A 13,701-nucleotide genomic window follows, 5' to 3' on the forward strand; every position below is an offset into this window, starting at 1 on the left:
CCAACTTCATGGACTGGATAAGGAACATCACGATGGTAACTCGTTATGAGGACAAGGAATATGTCCTCGATAAGGAGTTAAAAGAGCTTGATGAGTCTACTGCTACTCCTGAGGAGATCGCTGAATTGAGGACACATGAGAGAGATGCTACTAAGGTGGCATGTATCATGATGGCCATGATGACAGCCGAGCTCCAAAAGTCCTATGAGGACTTCTACCCTTTGAGATGCACCAAGACCTGATGGAAAGGTACCATCAGAGTGCTCGTCAAGAGCGGTATGAAATAATCTCCTCCATGATAACAACCCGCATGAAGGACGGTGAATCCGTCACCGGCCACATGCAAAAGATGCAAAGGTATGTGGACCGCTTGCTGAAGCTGAATGTGAACTTCCCTGAGGAGTTGGCAATTGACATCATTTTGCCCTCCTTACCTTCTTGTTATGACCATTTTCGTATGACATATCATATGAACAAGGAGGAAGTTACCCTTAGCAAGCTTCAAGGACTCTTGAAGACCGCTGAAACCGGTCTTAAGGGCAAGTCGGTTGTTACCTCTACTACTCCTACTCCAACATCTACCCCTGTTTTGGCTATCGGGCAAGGCAAAGGGAAAAAGAGGAAGCACCCTTCGAAGGGTACCAAAGGAAAGTCTCTTGAAGGCTCCTTATCAAGGACCAAGAGCGATTCTGTCACTCCTTTTTCCATTCCCAAGGATGTTGATTGCTACTATGGCCAAGACAAAGGGCAATGGAAGCAAAACTGCCCTAAATACTTGCAGGATCTGAAGGATGGGAAAGTGAAACCCACCCACGCAGGTATTTACACAATATTGTATAATAACTCACCATATTCTAACTCTTGTGTGCTTGATACAGGATGTGTTATTCACATATGTTCTGATTTGCAGGGCCTAAAAAGAAGTGAGGATGTGGAGCACAGGAAGATAAACTTGATCATGGGGAATAGGAAGGCTTCACCTGTTTCCAAGATTGGAGTTTATACTTTGTTGTTGAATAATGGGTTAAAATTAGATTTGAATAAATGTGTGTACTCGTCTGAAATGGCGAGGAATATTATTTCCTTTCATGCTTTGTACAAACAAGGTTTTACCTTTTCGTTTGATAATGAATGTGGTGGTATTAATGCTTTCTTTAATAACGTGTTTTATTTTAAAGCATTACCTTGTGATGGTGTGTATGAAACTGTGTCAATTGTAGACAACTTACGAAATAATGTGTTGTATATAGATTCTTATACTAGCCTAGATAAATCATCATTGTGGCATTGTCGTCTTGGACATGTAAACAAGAAACGCATAAGCCAACTCCGAAAGAGTGGAGTCTTGGAGTCATTCGACCTTAAATTGGATGATAGTTGTGAGTCTTGTCTACTTGGAAAGATGACAAAATCACCCTTCACTGGAACTTGTGAAAGGGGTGAGGGTTTGTTGGACCTAATACATACTGATGTATGTGGACCATTCAAAATCGCCACAAGGGATGCTAATCGGTATTATGTGACTTTTATTGATGATTTTAGTAGATATGGGTATGTCTACTTAATCAAACATAAGTCATGAAACCTTTGAAAGGTTTAAGGAATTCAAACAGGAAGTAGAAAATCAATTGGGCAGGAACATTAAGATGCTTCGATCAGATCGAGGTGGTGAGTATCTTAGTACCGAGTTCCTTGACTACCTTAAGGAGTGTGGGATTGTCTCACAATTGACTCCTCCCAGGACACCACAGCTGAATGGTGTAGCTGAGAGGCGTAATCGAACCTTGTTGGACATGGTTCGCTCTATGATGAGTCGATTTTCGTTACCAATCTCTTTTTGGGGGTATGCCTTAGAGACTGCCGCCCATATCCTTAATCTAGTCCCTACAAAGAAGGTTACCAAAACACCTCATGAGATGTGGACTGGGAAGGTTCCCAATTTGGACCACATCAAAATTTGGGGTTGCGAAGTCTTCGTGAGGCGCAAAACTCATGATAAGCTTGAACCCCGAAGTGAAAGGTGTATTTTCATCGGCTACCCACAGAAATCCTTCGGTTACCTCTTCTACAGACCCAGTGAGAATGTGGTCTTTGTAGCAAGAAGAGGGGTCTTTCGTGAGAGAGAATTAATAAGCCAAGGAGACAGTGGGAGGCAAATTGATCTTGAAGAAATTCAAGAATCGATTAGTGAAGGAACCTCAGACACTAGCAATCAACCTGAGGAGGAAACTCCTGTTGATCCAGCTGACGAGTTTGTACCTCCGAGGCGTTCCACACGGGTTAGGAACACACCTGCGTTTTATTATGGTTTTCATATTACTACGGAAGGTGATACATTTATCAGTGATAGTACACTGGTAAATTTGGATGAACCTAGCAGTGTTAAGGAAGCCATGGCAGGCCCGAAGTCTGCTAAATGGAAGGAGGCTATGGACAGCGAGATACAGTCCATGTATGACAATCAAGTTTGGAACTTGGTTGACCATGTACCAGGCCGTAAAACAGTCGGGTGCAAATGGATCTTCAAGAAGAAGACCGACATGGAAGGAAAAGTGCATACCTATAAGGCACGACTGGTTGCGAAGGGTTTTACTCAGACTCAGGGTATTGATTATGATGAAACCTTCTCGCCGGTAGCAAAGATTAAGTCTATTAGGGCTATGCTAGCCATTGCTTCATTTCATGATTATGAAATATGGCAAATGGATGTCAAAATCGCTTTTCTTAATGGAAAGTTGGCTGAGGATGTGTACATGAATCAGCCAGAGGGTTTTGTCAGTGCAGAGTACCCTAATAGAGTATGCAAGCTTGAGAAATCCATTTATGGATTAAAACAAGCATCTCGTAGTTGGAATCTTTGTTTCGATGAGAAGGTCAAAGAGTTTGGCTTCTCGAGAAGTGAAGATGAGTCTTGCGTGTATGTCAGAGCTAGTGGGAGTATAGTTAGCTTCTTGGTACTGTATGTAGATGACATACTACTTATAGGAAATGACATCCCAACCTTGCAGGAGGTTAAGTCCTGGCTTGGGAAGTGCTTTGCTATGAAGGACCTAGGGGAAGCTGCCTATATCCTAGGGATAAGGATATTAAGAGAAAGGAGTAAAATACTAATTGGACTTAGTCAGAGTACCTACTTGGATAAGGTGTTGAAAAGGTTCAACATGCAGAATTCCAAGAAAGGAGATTTACCGATCCAAAGCAATACCAAGCTGAGTAAGACTCAGAGTCCGAGTACAGAGGCAGAGATAGCTGAGATGAGCCAATTACCGTATGCTTCCGCTGTTGGCTCGATCATGTATGCTATGACTTGTACCCGCCCTGATGTGGCCTTTGCTTTGAGCATGGTCAGCAAGTATCAGGGGAACCCTGGCAAGGCTCATTGGACTGCGGTAAAGAACATTCTCAAGTACCTGCGGAGGACTAAGGATTGGATCCTTACCCTTGGTGGGAGTGATGACTTGAGAGTATTAGGGTATAGTGATTCTAGTTTTCAGACTGATAGGGATAAATTTCGCTCTCAGTCGGGCTGGGTCTTTACCTTAAATGGAGGGGCAATCTCTTGGAAGAGTTCCAAGCAGGAGACGGTGGCTGATTCGACTTGTGAATCAGAGTATATAGCAGCAAGTGAAGCAGCGAAGGAGGCGATATGGCTGAAGAACTTCATCGGAGACCTTGGAGTTGTGCCAACTATTAAGGAGTCTATGGAAATTTTCTGTGACAACAATAGTGCGGTTGCTTTAGCTAAAGAACCGAGAGATCATGGGAGATCCCGACACATTGACAGAAAATATCACTTCATAAGACACAAGATAGAAGGACTTCTCGTGGCAAAGAGGATATCGTCAGATGAGAACCCTGCGGATCCCCTTACAAAGGGACTGACGAGGGCTAAACATTTTCAGCATGCAAGGTGCATCGGGCTGAGGGACGATATTAGTTTTACAAATTAGATAGATTCTCTGAAACTTGTAAAATGTAATCGACATTTGATGATGAATAAAATTGTGATTTATTTATGAGTAAGGAGTTTCTATCATTGTCAATTATTTACAATTGTTTTAGCTTTGCATTTTTGACTTCCAGAATAATTAATTTATTCAAACCTCCACAATCGGTCATACGTCGGAAGTAGGTATGAATCAAGATTGTCATGAATTGGGTTTGTAGATGGCTAAAGGTGTTTAGACATGGCAATGGTTGCTACAACGTTCATGAGTACTCATAAGTTATGAGTATTGGAATAAACCCACGCTCACTTGTATCACTTCATGGAATTTATCTCGAGTGATCGTGAGACGGTAATATCATATAAATCCTCAAACCTAGAGATATGAGTTGTTACCTATGAGTTGGTTGTGCATTGATTGCACGTAAACGCATCAGTAACTTGATGTTATAAAACGTGCCTTTGTGTACAATTCAACAAGTAGTAGAACAAGTATATGAGTCGAAGTTTATCTGTTCCTTCTAGAAATAGAAGCGATATCTGGGCCCCTCGATGATTTTGTGTTGACCCATGTACCGGGCCCGGTCAGAACTAAATTGATGTGTTCAGTTGAGTTCTTTGTCAAACAAATCGGAAATCGAGAAACAACTGCCATACAATAAGCAAGACATAATTCCATGTATTTTTCCGACTGATATCATGAGAACAGAGGATTGTATGATCACTTATCTTAAAATGGCGCTTCATAGTTCAACAGAGCTTTTGAGAGCTACGATTGCTGGTTGGTTCCTGAAGTAATAGGCAAATACAGTTATTAGACTTATCCAAGTGGGATTCTGTTGGATAAGGTGTCTAAGTCCATAACTTATTTGGTATATACTTAACCCGACCGGCATGGTCCATTTGGGTTGCATTTCATCCAAACTATTTATGGATAATTTTATGAGAGTTATACACATATTATTATTAATATATTACAAGTTATAATATATTAATATGAAGTTATGTTATTTAATTAGTCTTAGTCTTAAATTAATTATGAATTAATTTAGAGATTAAAAGGAAGACTAATTAGATTGTGGGCTATTGATTTTATATGGTGTGGGCTAACACCCATTTGTTAATGGGCTAGGCTTGTATGGAAGTCCATGGATGATCCATGGAGCTTTTAACCCATGGATCCTTGGAAAAGGAAAGGTCATGGGTTATTAGGGTTTCACCCTAATCATGTACACTATATAAACATGCTTATGTTGCATGAAATAGCCACTAGTGTGTGTGTTTGTGTGTGGCCGATTTTATAAGTGTGTATACACTTTCTCAAAGTTTTCCAAGTATTTGTGGTGATTTGTGATTCCATTTGAGGCATTCACACTATTGGTGCTTGGCCCTCAAACTCCTTAAGAATCAAACTCATCAAAAAGGTATGTAATCTCATCTAATTCTTTTATGTTTAAAAGTACCCCATGCCATGTTAGATAGGTTATGAACCTTGGAAAATTATTATTTTGCATGTATTTAGACAAACATAGATCCAAGGTTTATTAGGGTTGCATGCACACTTAGGAAGTGTTAGATTGCTGAAAACCCAAGAAGAACATGCAGACAACTTGGGAGGACTTTGTGGGGAGGCAAAATACGCATAATCATGAGGTGTAGTCTTGGATGGGGAGAACAAATATATGGATGGAGGGTGTCGACACGACACTAGCTGATCTTACTGAGCAGATGCGACAGGTTGGCATTACAGCTAGCAACACTTATAGTGTTGCCACTCGTCAGCTGTACCAGCAAGAGTATTATGCAGATGCCGCCTACAGACAGAGTCGTGTCAAGTATGAACCGATGGACATTGATCAACCACAATATCGATACCGAGCTCCAGCTCCGGTCTTCTACCGATCCGGGGATCCAAGCAACTATCCACCGCCATCTGAGTATGAGCATTATCAGCCACCACCAACTACAGAGGACTCTACTCACTTTGAGGATTTAGCTGGATCGATCTTTGGGTATCCTCCACCATACACACGTTATCCTCCACAGCCGCCCCCGCAGTGAACTTTGGTGAGATCCTCTTTTGATTTTTATTTTTATGGATTTTGTTAAAGACTTTTCCTTTTTCTTTTTATTTTTCTTTTGATTTTTATGTCTTTTATTTGGGATGAATGTACTGCTATCTTGAACTTATTATTCTTATTATTATTATTCTCTCTTGGGTTGGTTCCATGAAATATGTGATGAGTTAGTAGCATCTCTATTTCTTGAATGTAACTCATCAAAATGGAAAATGATAGGAGTTTCATACATTGAGTCATGATATTTATTTAATATTGATTTTGTGGATTGCTCAGCCGGTGTGGTAATATCTATATTTAGTTAAAAAATTGTTATGTGAAATACCCAAGTGTTTGAAAAATGAAGGTTTTTGGCTCGAGCCTACGATCTTTCAATTGAGGACCCAACCGAACAATATGTGTCATCACGCTCTGAGTACTTGGTATTACTTACTCCTGCGCCTTTGGGGTTGGGAGGGGACTATTATTGTTTTCACATAATAAAAAAGCATCAAAACGATATTGAAGAACTTCAAAGTATATATAATCAAGCTCAATTCAAATACAAAGATGATCAAATCCGATGGAGTCATTAAAGAACTTGAAGAATGCTCAATCAATACAAATATGAATAAAAGTTCAAGTTGAAGACATTTGTGTGAAACAATACGTGACCCCTCGATAGCGGGAGTGTATGGGTTGGTCCACTAAGTGTTACCAACCGCGCTAACTATGTTAGTGAACCTTGAAAAGGGGACTTTGGCAATGAGTTCAACTGATTACTCATGAGGTTGATTATTGAAAAGGGTTCAAAAAGTGGAGGGTTTCAAACAACAAAGTAAAATAAGCATAAGATGTGTTTTGAGTTTAAAAGTCTGGATAAGAAAATAATAATCCCCAAAATCAATATATTGTGCTATTGAAATGTTGTGATAAAAAGTACGGAATTCATGATTCTATTGAGTTTTTATTAGGATAAGAGAGTAAGCCTACGCTGATTATTTCAGGCTAATCTCGGGACGAGTTTGGAATAAAGTTGGGGACGTTTGATAAGTCTATTTTATGAATGTGTTAAATTGTCATAATTACGTTGAATTGAGGTGTAATTGCCCAAGAATGACACTACTTTGATGATTTGTTGAACTTCATATGCAGGTCAATATATCGTACTAAAAGTGGGCGGAACCTGCAAGTAAAACGAATTGCTCAAGGAATAAATAAATGTTGCTGGGAAAGTTGACCGATCTTCACTGTTTTGATCATATCTCAAGTTCTGAAGCTCCGATTGACATGACTAAAAAGGTTCTGTAAACTAGACAAGATTTTCTACAACTTTCATGTTTTGTGTTTCTTCTAGTTATGTCGTTTTGACCACCAAAACTTGCACGGAAGATGAAGGATGCCTCCAGGCGTCTAAGACGTACCCTAGGACGTCCAGGTCAGTCAGTCAACATCTGGGAGCATTTCGGAGCGGAAAGGAAGAGATGACCCCGTCGGCGTCTTACATGGAGTCTAAGACGTCCCCTAGGATGTTTGGGCGTTTTAATGACGTCTCGTGTTGGAACGATGTGTTTCGGAAAGAATTGAACTCAAGGAAGGACATTCTAGGATGCGTCTAAGATGTCCCCTAAGACGTCTAACGTTTTGGACATTTTTAGTGTATTTCAAGGCCAACAGATGGCATGCAAGGACATACAAAGAACGCACGGGCATTATACACGACGTCTAAGACGTCTCCTGGGACGTCCAACGTCCCACATCGCCCAATTTCATTATTTTCTGCCACACACTATAAATAGGGACCTATGCATTCATTTTTCGGGTTCCCACCTTAGATTTTCAGAGTCTTTTCCTATGTTTTTGAGGCTTCTAAACCCTTGGAAACACAAATCCATTCCATTTCAATCTGGATTCAAATCAAGATTCGATTCAATTCATCATCAAGCAACATTTGAAGATCATTCAACCGGTGATTCTCATCAATTTAGTAACTTTCAGAAACGATTACTTATTCCCAAGGTTTATTTGATTCATATTGTGATAATCATTAGGTTACAATTGTTGGATGATTTTAAGTTTGTTTATGAATTCTATTATGCATTTCAATCATTTCATAAAAGTTAGTGTTTTTATGAACTCAATGGAAGGCTAAATCATTAGGGTTACTTTCGGGGATGTTTAGGACTTTTTGATGAACACACTTGATTATTACTGGATTCTAGTTAATTTCAATTGTTGTTTTATGCTTCATGCGATGATCTTTGGTAATGATACTTGAAATTGGGTTGTATGAATTTGTTTGATGTCATAATTAAGATAGTTTATTGCCAATTCATCATTTGTTCCAAGTTCAATTAGTTTAGGAATAAAGACAAGTGATTGAATCAACATATATTATTCCAATTTGTGATATTAAATCTTAATATGGTAATAGGTAGTTGTAAGACATTTTATTGCTAGTTCACTAATTGTTCCTAATTCATTTAGACATAAAGGAGTAAGATAATTAGTTGAATAAACATATTATGTACCCAAACTATGTGTTACAACTTAATAAACCCCAATTGCATCTAAGTAATTGAATTAGGATTCTAGGGAAGAAAGTGTGTGAATCTAAACTGTCTATAACTGAACCGGGAGTACTCTAGTTTTCTCATTTTAATTAATAAATCTCAAATTGTTTGTTTGATTTTTACTTTAATCTTTTCCGTGACAATTGGTAGTAATACTTTTCTCTTTATTTATTACTTTGACACAATGTTTAACCACGAACTCCTTGTGGATTCAACCCGACTTACCCTATTTACTTAGGTTAGTTGGTTTATTTTTGATTGAGACAACGACCTCGATCAGATTTCGATCGCATGGATTTAAAAGATCAGATTTTTGAGCTGCTACTTTAGAGTTAGGGTAGATTGCTAAGAAATATGCAATAGCATAGTTTTTCAGTTGAATTGCATTGTAAGGACAAGTTTTTCCGCAATAAAATAAATTTTGAGTTTTATCTTATTTATTTATCCTTAAAATGGCGTGTATGAAAAAAATTGATGTTTGTGCATTTCTATTATTTGCAAAATGGATTTGTCTCTTAATTAGGTTATTTGTGGAAGTGTCGAGAATTTACCAAATAAGGAGAGTTTCTCATCGCCCAAGTTTCAAGTGGATAGAAAATTGGAATCATGCAACGTGTATTGTATGATGAATGAAAAACTTTCACATTTGGGAAATTTAGACTAATTCTTTGATAAAGTGTCAATTGAAGGACTAGGAGATCGAGTACCCTAGGTTGTGCGTTGATCAAGTCCACCACAAGAGTGATAAAGATATTCGTCATGATTTACTAAAGCTTAGTAAATATGGTTATACTTATAAGATTGAGTATAATTATGAGTTGATTAAAAGAGTTTCCATCAATAGCAGAACGAATAAGAAGAATCTAGTAGGTCGAAAGAAAAAAGTTTCTCTATTCTAATAAGAAGGGAGAGTAATTTTTATTGTGTTTTATGATAAGTCTTAATGATTAAGAACCATGTCTCAATTGATCCTCAAAGCGAGTATTAGTGCAATTGCATGCCTAAGAAGAGGAATCGAGAATTGTAGAAATGGTTAAAAATCAAGAAGTCAATCATACTTCGTTCCAATATCAAGTCTTAGAGTCAAGATTGTGACTTGAGTGAAAAGTCTTAAATAGGTTTGTACCACTTATCAAATGTAGAATAAGAAAGTTTCTTATTCTTGTACATTTGAATTTGGTAAGTTGTGATGTCTTGGATAAGACAAAGACCAACTAGGAGCAATTATGTGAGGTGTTTTGTCTTTATAAGAACTACACTAACTCTTAAATATTTGTTTTGTCTAGGAAAGTTTCCCGACAAGAGAATCATATATGTCAAGAGGTCAGTGGGAGTTTTAATGATCTTGAAAAGGGTTTCAAGAACAAATCAAGAATAAACCTTATCGATAATCACTAGCACACGACTTGAGGTTTACAACCTATCGTGTTGACATTATTTTGTTTCTGTGCCATTCCAATTGAGTCAATTATGTATGTGAGTTCTATGAGTTCTCATTTGAATGCATAAAGACGAAAGGACTTGATCGATGGATAGTACATTGATATGTAAGGATAAGTTGCTAAACTACTTGGAAGACATGGTGGGCACTCATGTTACCATAAGGCTAGAAATCAAGAACGTTCAATCCATATAAGTTTGGATTTGTCGCAAACTTGGTTTTTGCAAATTCACATGGATAGGAACTCATACACCATAAAATATAAGTGTCATAAGATTCCATCCTTCATAAAAATGATTGTGAGGAAATGCTTTCACTAAGAGAGATTTTATAAAGATAGCAATTGTGAAAATTGTATTCTCAAATTCGATTATGGTTACGACATCCCTTTCTATAGTTCGAATTGTGAGATTTGGCAAATAGTCTAACATTTAGGACATATTGATATAAGTTCTTAATTGTTTAGACACACATATGAGCTATCTAAGGCAAAGGTGTATAAGTTTAAGAAGCTTAGATAAAGGCTTATCGAAGCATCTGGTATTAGAAATATGAACTTTAGAAATTCAATAGGCATTGTTTTCTGGAAGCTCAGCTGTTTTCTGAATACATGTCAAAGCTAGTGGGAGAATAAGTGTTATGCTTATATGATTATAATCATCATGATAGTGGGAGCATAAGTGTTATGTTTGTATTATTATTATGGCAAGTATTTCAAGTTAGCAATATTAATTATATAAAAACAAAATTTCGATTTGCAAAGTTGCATGGGTTGAAATGTTATTTTGCTATAATTAAAGGGAGAGATATTATACTTCGTTTCAAAATCTAAAGCTTAGATTGAGAAATTTTAATAAATTTAGTCAAATGATACATAGTGTGCTCTTAAATTTCGATTATGATTACGACATCCCTCTTCATAGTTCGAATTGCGAGAACGTGACACATAAAATATTATGGCAGAAGATTGCTAAAGTATCATATCTTTATGTAAGACATTATGCATCGTCTCCCATACGCTTCGGGTATAGGATCGATTGCAAATGCTATAATATTTGACCATTCTAAAATTTTCTAAATGTCTAGCACATTAAGAGGAAAAAAGGAATAGAATCGATTTTGACTAAAATAATTAAACAACTATCAAAGGAAGATCCAAAGTTCGTTGAGGATTGGTCGCTTGTGAGTAGTTGGAAGTATGATATTGGATGGACCATATCGACATTATTATGAATAGATAACATTCTATTAAGAATGTGTTGTCATATGGCAAATATGGAAATGTTTCTATATCGGGAGTTGGATATTGAGAGTCTATGTCTAGATTAGAAAATTTTATGCGAGAAGGATGTTCAAAGGAATGTACTTTGAATGTGAGACTTCACGTCTATGGAATTGTCTTGTAAAAATTTCCGATAGAGTACTTTGTAATTTAATTGGCCAAGTCTTGGTGACTTTTGTGCTATGATTTTGCGAAAGGATCGTTGCATAAAATGTTAGAATCTAGCATGTTCTAGTAGTGGCAAGAACCTTGTGTTCTAACACTAATGATAAGGATTAGGAATTGTGAAATGAGCATCATTGGAAAAGTTTTTCAATTGATCTATTTCACAAAGTAAGGACCATAGGAAACATAGTGTGCATGGGACATCTATTGTTGTAATTTGAGTAATAAGTTGATTTTCTGAAACAATAAACGATGAATAATGAGTAATCAATATGGTGTTTAAACAAAAGTGTTTTATTTACTTCCACAAGTTTGGGGGCATATAGGATTAAGTATTATTGTTGTGTTTCAGTTTGCATGTTTTGACTTCCAGAATAACTGGGTTATTCAAACCTCCACATTCGGTCATATGTTGGAAGTAGGTATGAAGGAAAACTGTCATGAAGAGTCTGTAGATTGTCTAAAGAGTTTAGACGTAGCATAAGTTTGCTGCAGAGTTCATGAGTGCTTTAATAAGATTAGAGTATTGGATTAAACCCACGCTCACAAGAATCACTTCATGGATTTCATCACGAGTGATTGTGAGTCGATAATATTGTATATTCTTGAAACCGAGACGTGTGAGTTGTTATTTGTTGGTCGGTTTCACATTGATGATAAGTAAACACACCAGTAACTTGGTGTTATAAAACTTATTGTTGTGTGTGATTCGATGAGTGAGTACAGGCGAGCATTTGAGTCAAAGTTTATCCATTCCATTTACCCAAAGTAGGATAAAAGCGATATCTGTGGGTCCCTCAATGATTTAGTGATAACACATAAGCGCTTGGCCAAGCCGGGACTAAGTTGATGTGTTCAATTGTGGTCTGTTGTCAGTCGTCATAAATCGGAAGTTGGGAAACAATATAGAGAGAATGATCGATATTCATGTCTTGTGTCTATATGATATCTTGAGAATGGAGGAATATATGATCGCTTGTCTAAAGGACATGCGTATCTGATAAGATCAGAGTTGACAGCGGCTTATGAAAGCTACGATTGCTGATAAGGTTCTGAAGTCATACGGAAAATAGTTATTAAACTTATCCAAGTGGGGACTGTTGGATTAGTGTCTAAGTCCATAACTATTTTGGTATGTACTTGACCCGACTATGAGCATGGTCCTTTTGAGTTGCCTTCACCATAGCAATATATAGAATGAATTAAGGAGAGAAAGGATTAATTATGATTTATTAATATATTATAAGAATAATATATTAAAGGAGAAATCATAATGTTTAATTAATATTAGTCAATAATTAATAAGAATTAATTTTGTGGCTAAAAGAGATTAATTAAACTTAGGGGATTGGAGTTGTAATTATAAGATAATTACAACTGGGCTTTGGATTACCTAATAATATATGGGTTGGACGAATTCTATGGTAAGCCCATAAGGAATTCATCCAAGAGATATGTTAAAGGAGTCCATGGGCTGCTTAGGGCTTAAGCAGTCAGATTAGGGTTTCCTAGTTGTAAACCCTAATAGCCTACATGTATATAAAGGGCCCCTATGCTCCAAAAATATGGCTAAGAGTTCCTTTAGGGTTTCCAGCCGTTTTTTGTGCCTTCTCTCTCTTCGCTCTTCATCCAAGTTGCTTAGTGGTGTTTGTGACTCCATTAAAGGTGAAACACTTGAGGCAATAAGCTTTCTGAAGCCAATGAATTGATTGTTATTGCTACATAACAATCAAGGTAAGATCTAAACCCTAATTCATATGTTAATTTGATTACTAGTATGCTAGATCTAGGGTTTGTAAGTCTTGGAAGTTTATTGCATGTTCAAAGTAGAAAAACTAGATCCAAGCAATTAGGGTGCATGAACACCATATGATTGATGTTATGCTCAAAACCCATAAGGATATCCTATGTACATTTATGAGGTGGCACCACAAATGTCAACCCTCATTTCATCTTATTATTATTATTATTATTATTATTATTATTATTATTATTATTATTATTATTATTATTATTATTATTTGGGCCGAAATGGGTTAAGGAAGGAGGAAGGAATCACTTTGGCCCATTCTTTCCTTGGCTCGAGTTCATGAGGCCCATATGGAAAACTTACGGCTCATTGGGCCCTTAGGATAGCTCACGGTCCAATATTTGTATAAGAGATTGGATTTGAGTCCATTAAAGCTAATTGGATTTGTTATGGCCCAATAAGGCCCATTAAAGATAAAGTAGTCCAT

This window comes from Lactuca saligna, chromosome 4, assembly GCF_052625555.1.
Source record: "Lactuca saligna cultivar CGN05327 chromosome 4, ASM5262555v1, whole genome shotgun sequence".
In the NCBI taxonomy this organism is placed as follows: Eukaryota; Viridiplantae; Streptophyta; class Magnoliopsida; order Asterales; family Asteraceae; genus Lactuca; species Lactuca saligna.